The sequence below is a fragment of the Prunus mume genome, linkage group LG4 (genome assembly GCF_029339155.1).
Source record: "Prunus mume cultivar Tortuosa linkage group LG4, ASM2933915v1, whole genome shotgun sequence".
Lineage (NCBI taxonomy): Eukaryota > Viridiplantae > Streptophyta > Magnoliopsida > Rosales > Rosaceae > Prunus > Prunus mume.
In genome coordinates this window covers 8,567,129-8,582,356 of record NC_142701.1, presented here as the reverse complement: position 1 = coordinate 8,582,356, position 15,228 = coordinate 8,567,129, and the positions used below count along the sequence as shown (strand labels likewise).

Genomic DNA, 15,228 nt, shown 5'->3' with positions numbered 1-15,228 from the left:
AGAGGTTGATTAGGATTAAACTACACAAACATATTAATAGTGACCAGTGTTTGTCGAATTAATACAAAGAACAAAAAACTCAATTAAGCATCAAACCCAAATTAGAAGACTAGTTTCAGCATATTATATGGCTTGCTGCAAAACATGATGCCACTGGTGTTGGTCACGGATGCTTATTATCACAACTACACAAACATTTTGGTAATTGTGGGTGTCGTCATTAACTTTCTGCCACGACAGTAAATAAATAAACAAGCTCAACCTGATTCTCAATCAAACCAAAAACTAATCAATGATCAAGCCAGTAATTTATTTAAAAATTTATACACCAACTAGTCTAGGAAAGCCATGAATTAATAACTACAAAGTAAACTGGACACGACTCGAACACCATATTTTGCTAATTTCATTCTTCATCCCCTATGAGTCTATGACTGAGACTAGACTCTCTGAGTAGAAAATAGCTTGTGATAAAATATTGTCACGCCCATAAAAACAAAGATTCTTCTTAATATTGTGTGTACTTAGGTCATATAAGACCAGTTGCCGGCGAAACCACATTGTAACAAATTTAAAAGACCAGAGTATCTAACTGTAAAAATTGAGAAGGTATGAACTAACATGTCTTTAGGGTGTAACCACAAAGTACTAAATTGTAGTTAATCCTTACTATATTGCCAAGCATTTGAGACCATTACTAAAAGCGTAAAATAGTGGATGCAGAGGGTATGATAAAAAGAAAAGAAGAAAGTCAATAAAGAGGAGAAACGAGGAGGAGAATACTAGAGGGGAAGGGCAAAGTACCATGCTACAGGCCCAAAAGGAAGGGTAGGGTTAGAAACAGAGGTAATTACCACACCCAGAAAAATAAAAAATAAAAAATAATAAATCTCTCCGACTTCTACAAGGCAAAGTGTCTATGATCATGTTATTTCTTTCTCTTCAAATAAATAGTTGATGAGGATGCAACCAACAAAGCCACACAAGAACCACGACAGAAAAATAAGGAAGAACAACTAGAGGCCTCTACAACTCTCCAGCCAAAGCAATAATTATACAATAGTTTGCCAAAATAGTTCCTGGAGTTTGGCATCTCACCTAATACATTGATCATGTGAGGTAGAGACTCAAAGACAATGAATAAAGGCTGCAAAATATTGGACCTAAATACATGCGTATGTTATACTTATTACACACAATTTACAAAGATTCTCAATCATGTAATTCTTGGTACCTGGAATCGTAGTTTGGACTTGACTCCTGCTTTGTGCGCCCAACATATTCAATATCTAACTCTTTCTGGTGTTAATGCCATTTACTTGTGTGGTCTAAAACAGGGACGAAAAGCTTTACGAGTAACGTCATCCTCCCATTTCAACATATTCCACCAGTCTTCTTCTCCAGCAATGACAAGATCTCGTTTGGGGACATTGCTAAAGTTGAGAGGAAGCTTCTTTAGATTTTGACAGTCAAGGACCTAGATTCTCTTCAGATATGGAAAAGGCGAGGTGTCCCCTCCATATATGCTCTGCAGCTGCGGTAGGCTTATCAATTTCAATTCAGCAAGCTTTGCAAAGTGATTCGTCTCTTCTACCTGCGCAACTTCATCCCATCTTTCAAGTTGGATTACATCTCTCATATTGGAACATGAACTTACAGATAGTTTCTTGAGATTTGGAGCACAAATTAGCCACGTCAAGTCCCTCAAGTTGGGGCAATCATGTATATCCACTGCTTGAAGATGTTTAAAGGAACTTTGCCTTGAGACATTGTAGTCCACAATTTCACAACTACTAATGGTAAGAGAATGTGGACGTTCCATATATGTCAGTGATGATATATCAAGAAAGCTCAAACCATCAAGGCATAGAAACTGAGTGCAGCTCAGTAGTTTGTTGGAGGTGAAAAACTTTTCGAAAACAGGAACACTTTGTATGGTCAAGGTCAACATATCCAAGTGCTTCAAAGATTGCAATTCACTTCCCAGGTGCTCATCATCCCCAACAAGGATACTTTTGCACGTACCACATTTATATAGTCTCAAAACTCAGTTTGGAGAAGCTCGCTATTACATTATGCGGAATAACCTCAAGTTCGCTGGCGTGCTCCAAGTTCAAATATATTAGCTTCACCAAAGCCTTTAATTCCACTGGAAAATTTTGTATGCTTGTCTCTGATAGACCAAGATATTGCAGTGAAACCAAGTCTGAAATTCCTGATGGCAATTGGGTTATATCCTTGTTTTTGGACAAGTCCCAAACTTTTAGTTTGCACATAGAGTTGAAGAAACCTTCGTTAATCATCTTCAAATGATTATTACTGAGCAATAATGTAAGTAGACTGGGGCATGAAGGTATTATCTCAAGATTCTCAATGTCATTGGCCATCAATGACATCCTCTTCACACCTTCCCATTTTTCAACATTTGGAACTTCAGTCAAAAGCGAACCTGCTTGAACCATAAAATTATCTTTTGTTTCTTCCAATTCACAAGCTAACCACAGCGCCATATCACGAATCACATCGTGCATTTTTACGTGGCCTCTTATATCTTCCAATAGACAAGAACGAACAAGGATACCAATGATAGAGTAACCCTTGTTTAGAGTTCCATCTATATTAGCATACTCCTTCAATATTTCCTCGGCCATCCATTTATATATTAACTCATCCTTATGAATAGAAAAGTCTTCTGGAAATAAAGCACAATACAAGAAACAAGATTTGACTTCATTGCTAGGTTAGGCCTCATCATTTGGCCCGCGGGCTCATGGGCCGATGGGGGCCCGCCCGGCCCATTGGAAAAAGCCCGGCCCGGCCCGTTATGGGCTTTGAGATGGCCCGCCTTGGGCCGGGCGCTTGACTTAGGTGTTTGAAGCTGCCCGGCCTATAGGCCCGGCCTAAGAAAGCCCGGCCCACCCACAAAGCCCGTTAGGCTGCCCGATTAAAAAAAAATATCTTTTTGATACTTATTATTTTTTTAAATTATTTCTTAAAACGTATTATGGTCTAATTATGTAATAACCTCAAAAATAATACTTTGTTTTATTATTTTTGTGGAAAATCTTATTAAATTGTGTGACTTTATTGAGTATTTTATGAATTTGGTTTGATGTGAAAATATTGGAATTAAGTGAGTTTAATCTCAAATTTAGACTAAAATGCCCTTATGATTAAGTTTATGATTTTTTTCGAATGAAGTAGGCCTGTTTCGGCCCGGCCCGTTGGGCTTAGCCGGCCCAATGGGCTTTCTCAAGCTTGACCTATGGGTCGCTTGGGCTTTAATTTTCTAAAAAATCCGGCCCGGCCCGGCCCGATGTTTTATCTTTCCTCTTTAAAGCCCGGCCCCTAAGCCCGTTAAATTTGGGCGGGCTAGCCTGCCCGCCCATTGACGAGCCCTATGCTAGGTAAATTGTCGTAGCTAAACTTGAGAAGAGGGAAAACTTTTTCTTCCATACCTTGAAATTGTGAAGCAGATTTCCTTAAAACATGTTTATACCAAAATGAACAGCCAATGAGAAGCTGACACATAGACGAAATGGGTCATGGTAGCCTTCGGCACCCAGTTTACTGATCCAACAATTAAGGCAACCTCCTTCTCTAGGACACGTGGCAAGCTCACAATTGACGTCCACAGTCCCATATCGAAAATCTACACAACATGCACACCTCCCAAGGTCTATAAAGGATGCACAATTCCCTAGAATGGAGGTAATCAGAACGTACGACATACTCCCTATTGATCTGTAGTTCAACTTTACAAAATCCGTACTTACTTAAGCAGGAAAGCCTTGGTGGTACCACACCAGTGCCCTAGGTCTTACCGGCGTTTGCTATCTTGCAGATTGCCCCTACCTTGCACCCCCTACCGAGTCCCGAGCATCACGAAGGCCCAACATCACTAAGTTGCGCAAGAAAGTGCCGAACCATTTTTGCGTCAGCGGTTTGGCGCCGTCTGTAGGAATTAATAAGAATCGACCTACAATTCCTAAAAAAACACATGGGAACCACTTGTACCAACGTTCTTATCGGAGGATGGGCTACCGCTCAGAGCCAAGTGGAGCAAGCCTGCGCTGCCCTAGCACTCCATTCGGGCCGAGCTCCACTTCATTGTTATGTTCTTGGAGCTTACAGCCCGAATATTTCCCTTCAGAAGGAAATGGCTAAGCTCCAAGAACATAACAACCTCCTCTCATCCAAAGTAGACGAAACCCAGCGGTTGCTTAATCAACAGAAACGCAGAATATCCAAGCTCACGAACCTTCCCAAAGTCTGCGGACTCCCGTCCAAGAAGAAGGGGAAGAAGGGGGCAAAGGCAACGCGCTGCGCCTTCCAAACAGCTAGTAGTCCCGGCTCCATGGGACCAGCCTCACATATTGAAAAAGGTCTACATCGACTGTCGCCATCGGATCAACGACAAAGAGGCCGAATGGCAGAGGTTCCCAATCAGGATTAATGCCCACCTGCGGGACTCACGAATGAGGGTCCTCTTGGAGTCGGAGGTAGAATCTGACAACGAATATGTCCCCTCCAAGGACACCGAATCGAACTACCGTTTGGAAACTCCCACGGAGTATTCAAAGGCAAGACCACCGAGTCCGAGGAGAACTTCCGAAGACTATAGTTCCGAGGAGGTTCCAAGCCGAGACCCCGTTATCCGTCTGCTCTTCTAGAGAATTGGAAGATGGAAAAGCGACCGGACCCGGTCCTAGGAACCTGATTGGAAACTTCGGCGGGACCCTTTTCGAGAGCATCAAGAAATGCAGGCGGGACGGGAGGTACAACTGCGCATACCGTTCTACACCGGTGTGAAAGACCCCTTGACGCACCTTCACTCTTTTCAATCGGCGGTCGGATGCAAGGGCCTCGGACGAGGGCAATGCACTGTTGTTCTCATCCTCCCTTACAAAGCCGTTTTGAAGCCGGTTCTACCGTCTTGAACCGAGAACGGTAGACTCGTTTGACGAATCAAGCAGATTTTCTCAATCACTTCATGATCCGGATAGACCGTTTGTACTCCGGACGATCCGTACGATTGGCGAGAGAAGGCGAACCCTATGGGAATACGCTGCGCGCTTGGTCATGAATACTCGAGGTGTTGAAGCGGTGATAGGGCAGCCTACGGTGCCTTCAAGAGTGGCATTCGGTCCTCTCACTTTCAGATATCTCATGCACAGTAGCAACTGGTGCACATATGACGAATCGATGAAGTAGGCGGCGATCCACGCCAAGGTGAATATTTCAACTCCAAGTCAGGGCCTTCGGCAAGGCGGGAGCAATCGGCACCAAAGAGCTATCTTGGGCAAGGATCATCATACCCTCCTAAGCGGTGCCGCGACTATTCGAGTCACAAGCGAAAGGGACGACCGTGATAATTGGCGGGAAGCTCAAAGAAGGGCCGTGGGAAATACGGTCGCAAGCGACTACGGAGCGCCACTGCGAATCACGACCACGCTCGAAGTCTTCACTCTGTTGAATACTACATATGAGGCCGTCTGATGAAAGAATGTGACCAAATCCGAAGCCAAACAATTGAAAGCCCAATCGGCGGGACAATCGGGATACCGGCAAATTCTGCGAGATACCACCTAACCACAGCGTCAAGGCGCATCGATCACCGAGGAAGATCGTTGAGCGCTGATTTGGGAAGGAAGGTCTGGATCAATACATTGCCGGACCACCGCAGTACCAGCCCCAACGCGAATCGGCGGATCAATATGATCAGCACCATTAGCGGAGGCCCCACTCTGGCGGGACCCTCTAACTAATAAGTGAAATAATATGTGCGTGTCGCTCACTACCCTCAAGTCTTCGGCATAGAGGCCGATCGTCACCGTAAGGTCCCGAAGGTGGGTTGGGAGCCTATAATCTTTTGCAAAGAAGAGGAAGAAGGGATCATTTACCCTACGATGACCCGATGATCATATCGGCCAAATCGCCGCCATTCGATGTAGGTCGAGTCTTGATCGACACTAGAAGTTCATCAATGTAATTTTTTCCGATGCCTTGAGGGTTAGGAATTGCGATAGCATGGTCAATTGGCGGATAACACCTCTACTCGGTTTTTCTGGGGATCGGTCTAGCTGTCGGCGGTGTGAGTCTGCCCGTCGCCTTGGCGTTACCCTCAGCGATGACTTACGACCAATTCCTCATTGTCGACTACCAAAGCGGCATACAACGTCATCGTGGGACGGACGACACTCACAGAGTTAAAGCACACTTGTCTCCCACATGTTGCTAATGAAATTTCCAACCCAAAGAATAAAGATGGCGTTGTCAGGGACTCGGTAGCGGACTTGCTATGCAACGACACTCAAATCGGTAGCCCCCAAACCTCTAATGAAAGCAATGTGCGTGAGAAAGGTACCGAGCGGTAGCTGGCCTATAGATGACCTAAGGGAGGAAAGCGCCGACACCGGTAGCACAACTGCCGAGGAGCTGGAAAGCGGTGGTATGCTGAACAAGGAACATCCCGATCGGTGCGTAAAGATCGGCACCACACTAAATCCGACCTACGAGCGCGGTTCATTAACTTTTTGCGACACCACGCCGAGGTCTTCACTGGTTTTACGATGATATGCCCGGCATATCACCCGACGTCATCAATCACAACCTCGGCATCTCCCGTCTATAAACCGGTCGGACAAAAGCGCCGTTCGTATGATGCCGAGCGATATGAGGCTATGTGTATCGAAGTTGACAAGCTTAAAGCCGCCGGCTTTATTAGGGAGGCTACGTGCCATGCGCTTGCCAACTCGGTTATGGTTGAAGCGCCAATGGCGGATGGCGAATGTGTCAAGACTATACCGACGAACAAGGCCTATCCGAAGGATAGCTTCCAAGTGTCGAGAATTGACGAGCTCGTTGCGAACCGTTGGACACGAGCTACACTTCATGGACGCCTATTCGAGTACAACCAGATTTTCATGGACCATGCCGATGGCGAGCATCGACATTCACCACCGATTGCGGGTTGTCTGTTACAATGTCATGCCTTTCGGCTTGAAAATGCAGGCAACATATCAGCGGCTCGTCAATAGGATTTTTGCTAAACACATCGGCAGCATTATGGAGGTGTATGTCGCGACATGTTGGTGAAAAGCCGAAAGGCGTGGGGCATCCTGGTAAACTTAACCTCATGTTCGGTATACCGAATGAATCTTAACCCAACGAAGTGCGCCTTCGGTGTATCTTGAAATTTCTGATTCATGATCAGCCAAAGGGGAATCAAAGCCAATCCCGAGAAAATCAAAGCCATCATCGATATGGAAAAGCTGAAGACATAAAAGGATATTGAGCCTTACCGGACTTGTCGCGGCCCTAACGCGTTTCATTTCCAAGGCTACCGATAGGTGCAGACCATTCTTCAAAGCCTTGAAAGGAGGCAAACACCATATCACATGGACTTCCGAGTGCGACCGAGCATTTCAAGACTTGAAGAACTACATGAGCAAGGCACCACTATTATCGAAACCACTCCCCGGAGAAGTTCTCCTCCTCTACCTTTCGGTATCCAGCCGCCGTTAGCTCGGTGCGTACGGAAGCTAGAGAAGGCGAGCTCTGATCTTCTATGTTAGCAAGGCGCTTCAGAGCGCAGAGCTTGTACCCTCCTTGGAGCGGCTAGCACTAGCCCTCGTGGTCTCACCTCGTGGTCTCGGATCACTGTTTTGACTAATCAACCCTTTCGGCGGTACTACAAAAGCCAAAACATCCCGCCAACCGATCAAATGGCGATCGAGCTGGAGAATTCGACATACAGTTCAAGCCAAAACCTACCGAGAAGGGTCAGGCTATCGCCAACTTCATTTTCGAGCTCACACCTTGGCACCATCGGAACCATCCATCCGAACATTGTTATTTTGGAACCAAAAAAGTTGAATGCCGAACGCTTTGATCCCTCCATTCCTATATGGATCACCGCACGTCGATGGCTCGGCAAATCAACAAGGCTGTGGAGCTGGCTTGGTGTTGACAACTCCAGACGGAGGCAAAGTCGAATATGCCCTTCGATTCAACCGGAACCTCTAACAGCGAGGCGAGTATGAGGCTCTCTTGGCCGACCTTCGGCTAGCTAAGAGCATGAACGCAAAACAAATCATCACGGTATCTCCCGGCTCATAGTAAACCGGATAACGGCGGACTTCGCAGCCACGGATGCCTCAATGTCGACCTACCTATCGGCTCACAAACTCCTACAAAAGTTCCGGGCCTCGACATTCAGCAGATCCCGGTCGAAAACAGCCACGCGATGCACTCTCACGTTTGGCTTCGACCATAAACAACAAGATCGGAAGGAAGGTAGCGGTGGAGATATTGTCCCACCAAGCGCAACAAGCTGCTGAAGTATGTGTCGTACGGTATGAGGACACGTGGATGTCTCTAATTTATGCTTTCTTAACGAATGGCACGCTGCCCACCGATAAGTCCCAACCCCGAAAGCTACGATGCGATCGGCAAGATACAGTCATCAGCGATGTTTTGTACAAGCGAGGCTACAACTGCGCCGTATCGAAATGCCTAACCAAAGAGCGGGGTACTCGTCATTCGAAGTCCACGATGGAGTATGCGGTGACCATTCAGTCCCGATCGCACACAAAGTCTTCGGCGGTATTTACTGGCCAACTTTACACCAAGATGCGAACGTGTTAGTCAAGAAGTCGACAAATGCCAAGCGGTTGGTAGTGTCCCTCACATCCTGCTGAGCCTCTCTCACCGATCGTAAGCCCATGGCCTTTCGCCCAGTGAGGGATTAGACTTGATCGGTCCGATGCCGTAAGGCAAGGGTCAAGTCAAACATGTTGTGGTTGTCGTGGACTACTTCACCAAATGGCTAGATGCCGAAGCCTTAGTAATGATAACGGCATCCAGAATAGAAGATTTCATCTGGACGAACATTTGCTATCGATTGGTATCCCCTATGCCATCATCACCGATAACGATAGGCAATTTGATTCGGAAGCCTTTAGGCAATTCTGCACTCGCCTCAAGATCAACTTTGTTCTTTGCTTGCTCACCCCAATCGACGGTGATCGGGTGCTGAGCAGACCTTGGAGGAGGTGCCCTCGGCAGACACACCTCGGCCAAGAGTCGGATCGCTGCCGCTCTAGCTCGCTTGGACGGAGACGGTCGATGAGGTTTGGTCCTTGGGGTCGGCTCTACCGAGGATGCGGTACCGCTTCCACCGGCCGGCTCTTCTTCTTTTTCCCTTGGAGGCCAAGCATGAGTCGCCTCTTGGATGACTCATTCATCCTCTTGGCCTCGGCAACTATCCTCGCCTCCGTCACTGTACAAAAGAGACGATCGGTAAGACGTCGATGTGTTACATTACCATAAACTAAGCAGTACACTTACTCTCGGCGGGTTGACGAGTGGGCCTTGATAAGGTTGGCGGCGAAGAGGAACTTCGTACACTCTCTCCACGGCAGGACTTTCAATCTCACCTGTCAATCTGCCGAATCTCCGATTGGGTGGCGCTCGGCTGCTTTAACTTGCCTACACAATAAAAGGAAAGCGAATTAGGCTTTATGACGTCGTGCACTAAAGACCTACCGAGTATGTTAGCCTACCGACTATTTGGAAGTTGGTTGGAATGTGGAAACGAGCACGGGTGTCCGATGGTGACTCCCAATCGCCGAACAAAAGTACCCGCCGATTCCTCCCGTCTTCTGCGGCCGCACGACAGCGACAAAATGGTTGCGCTCGGTAGCCTTGGCGATTAGCTGGACCCGACCCTCGTGGTGGCGGACTCGACTTGGTGATCGCATGCGGATGGGAGAACTGCTGACCGTCGAAGGCACTCCTTCACCGGCCATGCGAAGCCGTGACCACTCCCATCAACGCTACCCGAGTTGGGGTTGAATTCACCGAGAGCATAGGCGATCTATGCCAAGATCCTCTGAGCAAGCGGCAAAGCGGTGGCGGCCTCACCCTTTGCGAAATGCGTGCGTGAAGAAGACGACTTCCCTCCTTCGGCTTACTCGGAGATACGGTGGCGTTGGGATCCTCATCCTTACCGAATCGGGTATGAAATACTCGGCGTGATATCTCCCGATCTCTAGCTCGGTAATCTTGTTGGGCTCTGATAGTTATCTGAATAGGTGCTCCTTGGAACTCCCATCAGACACCTAGGATTGTTAGGAAAGACTACCAATACCCTCGGCCGAGAGGATGGTTCGTGGTGACTCTCCACGGCCGAAGTGGAGGTCTCAAGCGGCCAGCGCTCGTCTCCTGGTATGGCTATACCGAGCGTGGACGACCGTCGCTATATATAATGGACAACGATGCGGTGCGGTCATTAGCCCCTTACCGATGCCATGTGTAGGAATGGAGCTAGGGCCTTCACTGAGTATCTCAACATCGGTGTCGCTTTCGTCCTCGGCGCCGGGGCCTACCATCTCGTTATGCGAGTCAAAAGACCGTCCGATGACTCTCCATCGAGCGCATTGGGCTCACGCTCAGGAATTGACTCGCTATCAGACATCTACAAAAACAAAGAAAAGGAAACTAAGGTTCATGTCGAAGACTAGCCTACCGACCTATACATCACTACCTATGGCGACTAGACTACCGAACAGAACCCTATGGTCAGTCTAGTTCAAGCCAAGAAAGAATGTAACAATAGTTAAGGGAGAGAGTAAATTGAGGGTACCGAACGGTATCTTAAATCAAGCTCTGGAAGGAAGACCACGAACTATGATACCGATCGCCTTGACGAAATTCGCCTTTCTTGCTGTTCGCTATGTCGGAAATCGCATGGATTACCGTTAGCCCGCATCAGAAATCGCTTTGAATGCCGAAAGTTCTCGTCGAAAATCACCTCAACGAGCTCTCGCTTCTCACAAACGCATAAGTGAATTCCTCTCCGAAGTCACCCCTATTTATAGAGCGAGGGTTCAGTAACGGTATACCTCGAAAAACCAAACAGCACATTAATGCACCGCCCTAATAATTGCTCTCACCACGTGTCGTTCATCACTGTGGGGGTGCGGCACGCGAGGCACGAAAGACAAAGCGTCCACATTTCTTTTCAAGCGTCACTTGCGCGACCTTCCGACTCCCGACGTTAGCTTTCGGATGGGAAAGCACGAAAGCACCAAGATTGAGCCCTTCCATCGGCTCAACTCGACGGTAGGACAGTATTTACCTGCCGATGATAATTACAAGTCCCCTTGAGAACTCTGCAAGAGAACTTGGGGACTCCTGTTTATACTAAAATGAACAGCCAATGAGAAGCGACACGTAGACGAAATGGGTCATGGTAGCCTTCGGCACCCAGTTTACCGATCCAACAATTAAGGCAACCTCATTCTCTAGGACACGTGGCAAGCTCACAATTGATGTCTACAGTCCCACATCGAAAATCTACACAACATGTACACCTCCCAAGATCTATAAAAGAAGCACAATTCCCTAGAATGTAGGTAATCAAAGCGTCACGGCATCGCCTATTAATCTGTAGTTCAACCTTACTAAATCTGTACTTACTTAAGTATCGGAGAGCCTTCGGCCGGTACCACACCGGTGCCCTAGGTCTTACCGATCGTTTGCTATCTTGCAGTTGCACGCCTCGAGGCCCAGAGCATCTGAAGGCCTAACATCACTATGTTGTGCAGGAAAGTGCCGAACCATTTTTCTGCGTCAACAAAACATCAATGGCATCTTCCCATTCTCTTCTTGTCTGCTTGCAAGACATGGCCCGACCAACTATGTTTAGTGCAAGAGGCAAACCGGCACACTTTCTAGCAACGATTTTAGCCAAGTCAGGGATTTCTAGATCAAGAGAAAGTATGTCTTCCGTGACATTCACATTCTTCTTGAATAGATACCATGCTTCATCGAATGCCAAGCATTTTACTCTATTTTTCTTTTGAGCACTCATTTGGCTGCATACCTCCTCATCCCGGGTAGTGAAGATCAATTTGGAGCAATTTGTTTCATCAGGGATAGGAATGCCAACCTTTTTCAGATCAACACGCTCCCGCACATCATCCAAAAGCAACACAAACTTTTTCCTACTCAAGGCCCTGAATATCTTGTCAGCTTTTTGCTATCCCTCTTCGTTCTTCCATTTCTCGTTGAACCACCAATTTTTCTCCCAATCTCATTTTGAATTTTATCAAGCTTGAAGTTCCTGGAAACCTGTATCAAGATTATATGATCAAAATCGTTCGGGGTGTCCAAGTACTTGTTGTAGATCTGGTCCAGAAGAGTAGACTTCCCCACCCCTCCCATTCCATATAACCCAACAATTCCCACTTTTTGTTCCTCAAGTTGCCCCCAGACCTAATCAATCATGGATTTCATCCCCACAGTTTGCTCAGTCTGTCTCTTCTCCGACGCCGGGGCAGCCTCCCCAGCCACCTCAGCAAAATTCATGCTCTTCAAATCATTGACTTGCTTCAACTTTTCAGCCACTTTCTTCCCGAATTGGTAGCTGAACTTGCAGCTCTTAGAACAGCAACCTCCAATGCATAATTTCTCAAGGTGTTTATCTCTATCTCTGACCAATTCATTGACCTTGTCTTGGATCTCTTCAACCATTGAAACCCACCTCTGCACTTGGTCCAATGGCTTCAGTTGTTATGCCTCAGCCAGGTAAACTCTGGTCTTCACATCATTCTTCAACGCCTGCAAATCTCCTAATGCAATTCCTAGAGAGTTGAGATTTTCTTCCGTGAAACACACGTATGTTGCTCGTCCAAGGGTGCAGTCTATGCAGCGATTGATCAATGCATCGCATTGTACTTGCAGAGTGACTGAGCAGCAATTACCTATCTTCCCTAGCAGATGATCAATTTAGACCCAAAAGAAAAAGGAAAAAAAGAAATATACTCAAGAAAATGGTGTCAATGGACAGCAGCAGCAGTTGGGTTATCTTTCCCAATTGACTTTAAACAAATTTCGTAGAGTGAACAGAGTTTTTTTTAATTTAATTTTTTACACGAGAGCGAGTAACGGTACAGTCTACAACAAGGAAGCGGAAAATATTTCTCAGTAAATGAAATCTAAGCTGTTGTAAAGATAGTGGGTGGAACCCACATATTGGATTCCTTTTTAGCCACATTTTGGAGGAATTTTCTACACACCAACGTGAAGCTTCGCTTCTTCCATTCAATTAGCCTATAAATAGGCCATCCTCACTACTTGAGAGACACACAAAAAACCAACGGAGAAGAGAGCCTAGGCCGAGAGGAAGGAAGGAAGGAAGGAAGAAAGAAGAGTGAGAGGAGAGGAGAGCAGAAAGAAAAATCAATGAGCCACTGAGATTGTAAATACTAAAGTTGTAACTCTATTATTTTACATAGTGGAAAAGTTACTGCTGCTGCTTTCCGAAGATGTAGGCATGGCCGAAACTCATTAAATATTGTGTCTTATTTATTTTACGTGCAACTCAATATTCCCGCATATACTGTTCATTTTACAACACATTATCAGCACGAAAAGCTTTCAAGTATAATTTTCTGTGTTGCACTATTATTTATATTACTAACCATTGTGTTGATGGAAGGAAGAAAAGCAGGGGGCATGTGGTCAACCTTGCACGACCATTTAATGTGGCAATCATAATCCTTGTCCATGACACTTTGATATGATTTTTTACTTATTAGTACATTTGATATTAATATGGAAAGTTGATGGTTATATAATATGTGAGGGTTAATTACTGTAGACGTCCATGGACTTAGGCCCCATTTGTAATTGGGTCCGTGAATTTTTTTTTTTAAGCAATTACATCTTTAAACTAGACAAATAGTTGCAATTAGGTCCTGCCGTCCAAGTTTGTCATTTCGAGTTCCAAGAGTCTCCTTCACTGGATAATCCCGCGTGTAAAGCTCAGTAGGAAACCAAATGTTAAAGAACAACAATAATAAAAAGAACATCAGTTCCACTTTGTGTCTTAAACTGAAATTCGTTTTTTTTTATTCATTGAAAGTAATTTTCAATCAATATCTACCAAAAAAGTCTCATCCTTTCTCACTTTTTCTACTTAAAACCCTCTTTAACAAACAAAGATCATAAAAAATGGGACAAAATGATTCAAAGGCGGTGAGGGGAGAGACAGACTTGGCCACTAACGACGGCAACAGAGGGCAAAGCTTCCCACAAAGAGAAAGAATTATCACCGCCTTCATAGTCACCCATCACAGTAGACGCCCTCTGTATCCTATTCACCAACCCGATCAAGCTCTCCATCATCGTCATTCACCCCATTCACCAACACGCCCTATGTATCCTATTCACCAACCTGATCAAGCACCGTTGGGATTTCAATACACTGAATTTCAGTAGGAACCTTTATACCCATCTCTCTCACAGCTACCAAGACCTCCTCAGTCAGACCTAAGTTGAAGATGAAAACCCAGATGCTATTTCTACACCAAAAGAAACAAAAAAGAAAAAACTCAAATTCTTCTTCTCTGACAGGACCCACCAATTTTTTGACGAATCCTGTGGAAATCCCGGCATCACACCAATGCTGAGCTCACTCACTAAAACTATATCCTCTTTTCCTTAAAGGGGTAAGGGCACGAGACTTTCTATCAAAATTTTGGCAGAGTCTCCCATATAAATTGAACATTTCCCCAAATTCAACCTGCACAAAATTCACAATTTAATATCCCAACAGGCAGCACGCAAAATATAATTTCATGCAATTCGAATAATCGGCCTCCGGCCTTCACATAACATAAATTAACTTCCCAAATGTTTAGCATGCATCAACTATCATCTAACTTCCCCAAATATCCAACATATGAGGTTTTAACCTCCTAATACAAACACAAGTAGTTTAAGGCCTCAGCCTAAATCATACAACAATCCAAAACGAGTTTTCAGATCTAACTTAGTCAAGCCTCAAAATTTAGCCCGCGGCTGCACCTAGGCACTACCCCTAGGCTGCCTATGTACCCTCACTAAGGGATCAAGCCACACGTAGTTCTTTCACAAATGTCTTGCTTTCCCAATATAATATCATAATGTCTCCCCATAAGCCGGAACTACCAACGCCACGTATGAGACCTGTCCGCATGCCGGAAAATCCTACGACGCGTGGGACCTCACAATCATATCGCATATCTCCCCATATGCCGGAACTACCAACGCCACATATGGGGTCTGTCAACAAGCCGAAAAATCCTACGACATGTGTGACCTCATCATCATATCACAATATCTCCACATACGCCGGAACTACCAACGCCACGTATGGGGCCTGTCCGCACGCCGAAA

At 45.8% G+C, this 15,228-nt stretch overlaps 1 pseudogene; it reads right to left on the bottom strand.

Moving 5' to 3' along the window:
• Positions 1–1,099: 1,099 nt before the first annotated feature.
• LOC103328207 (putative disease resistance protein At5g63020) lies at positions 1,100–14,193 on the bottom strand (annotated as a pseudogene).
• Between the last annotated feature and the right edge of the window lie 1,035 nt (positions 14,194–15,228).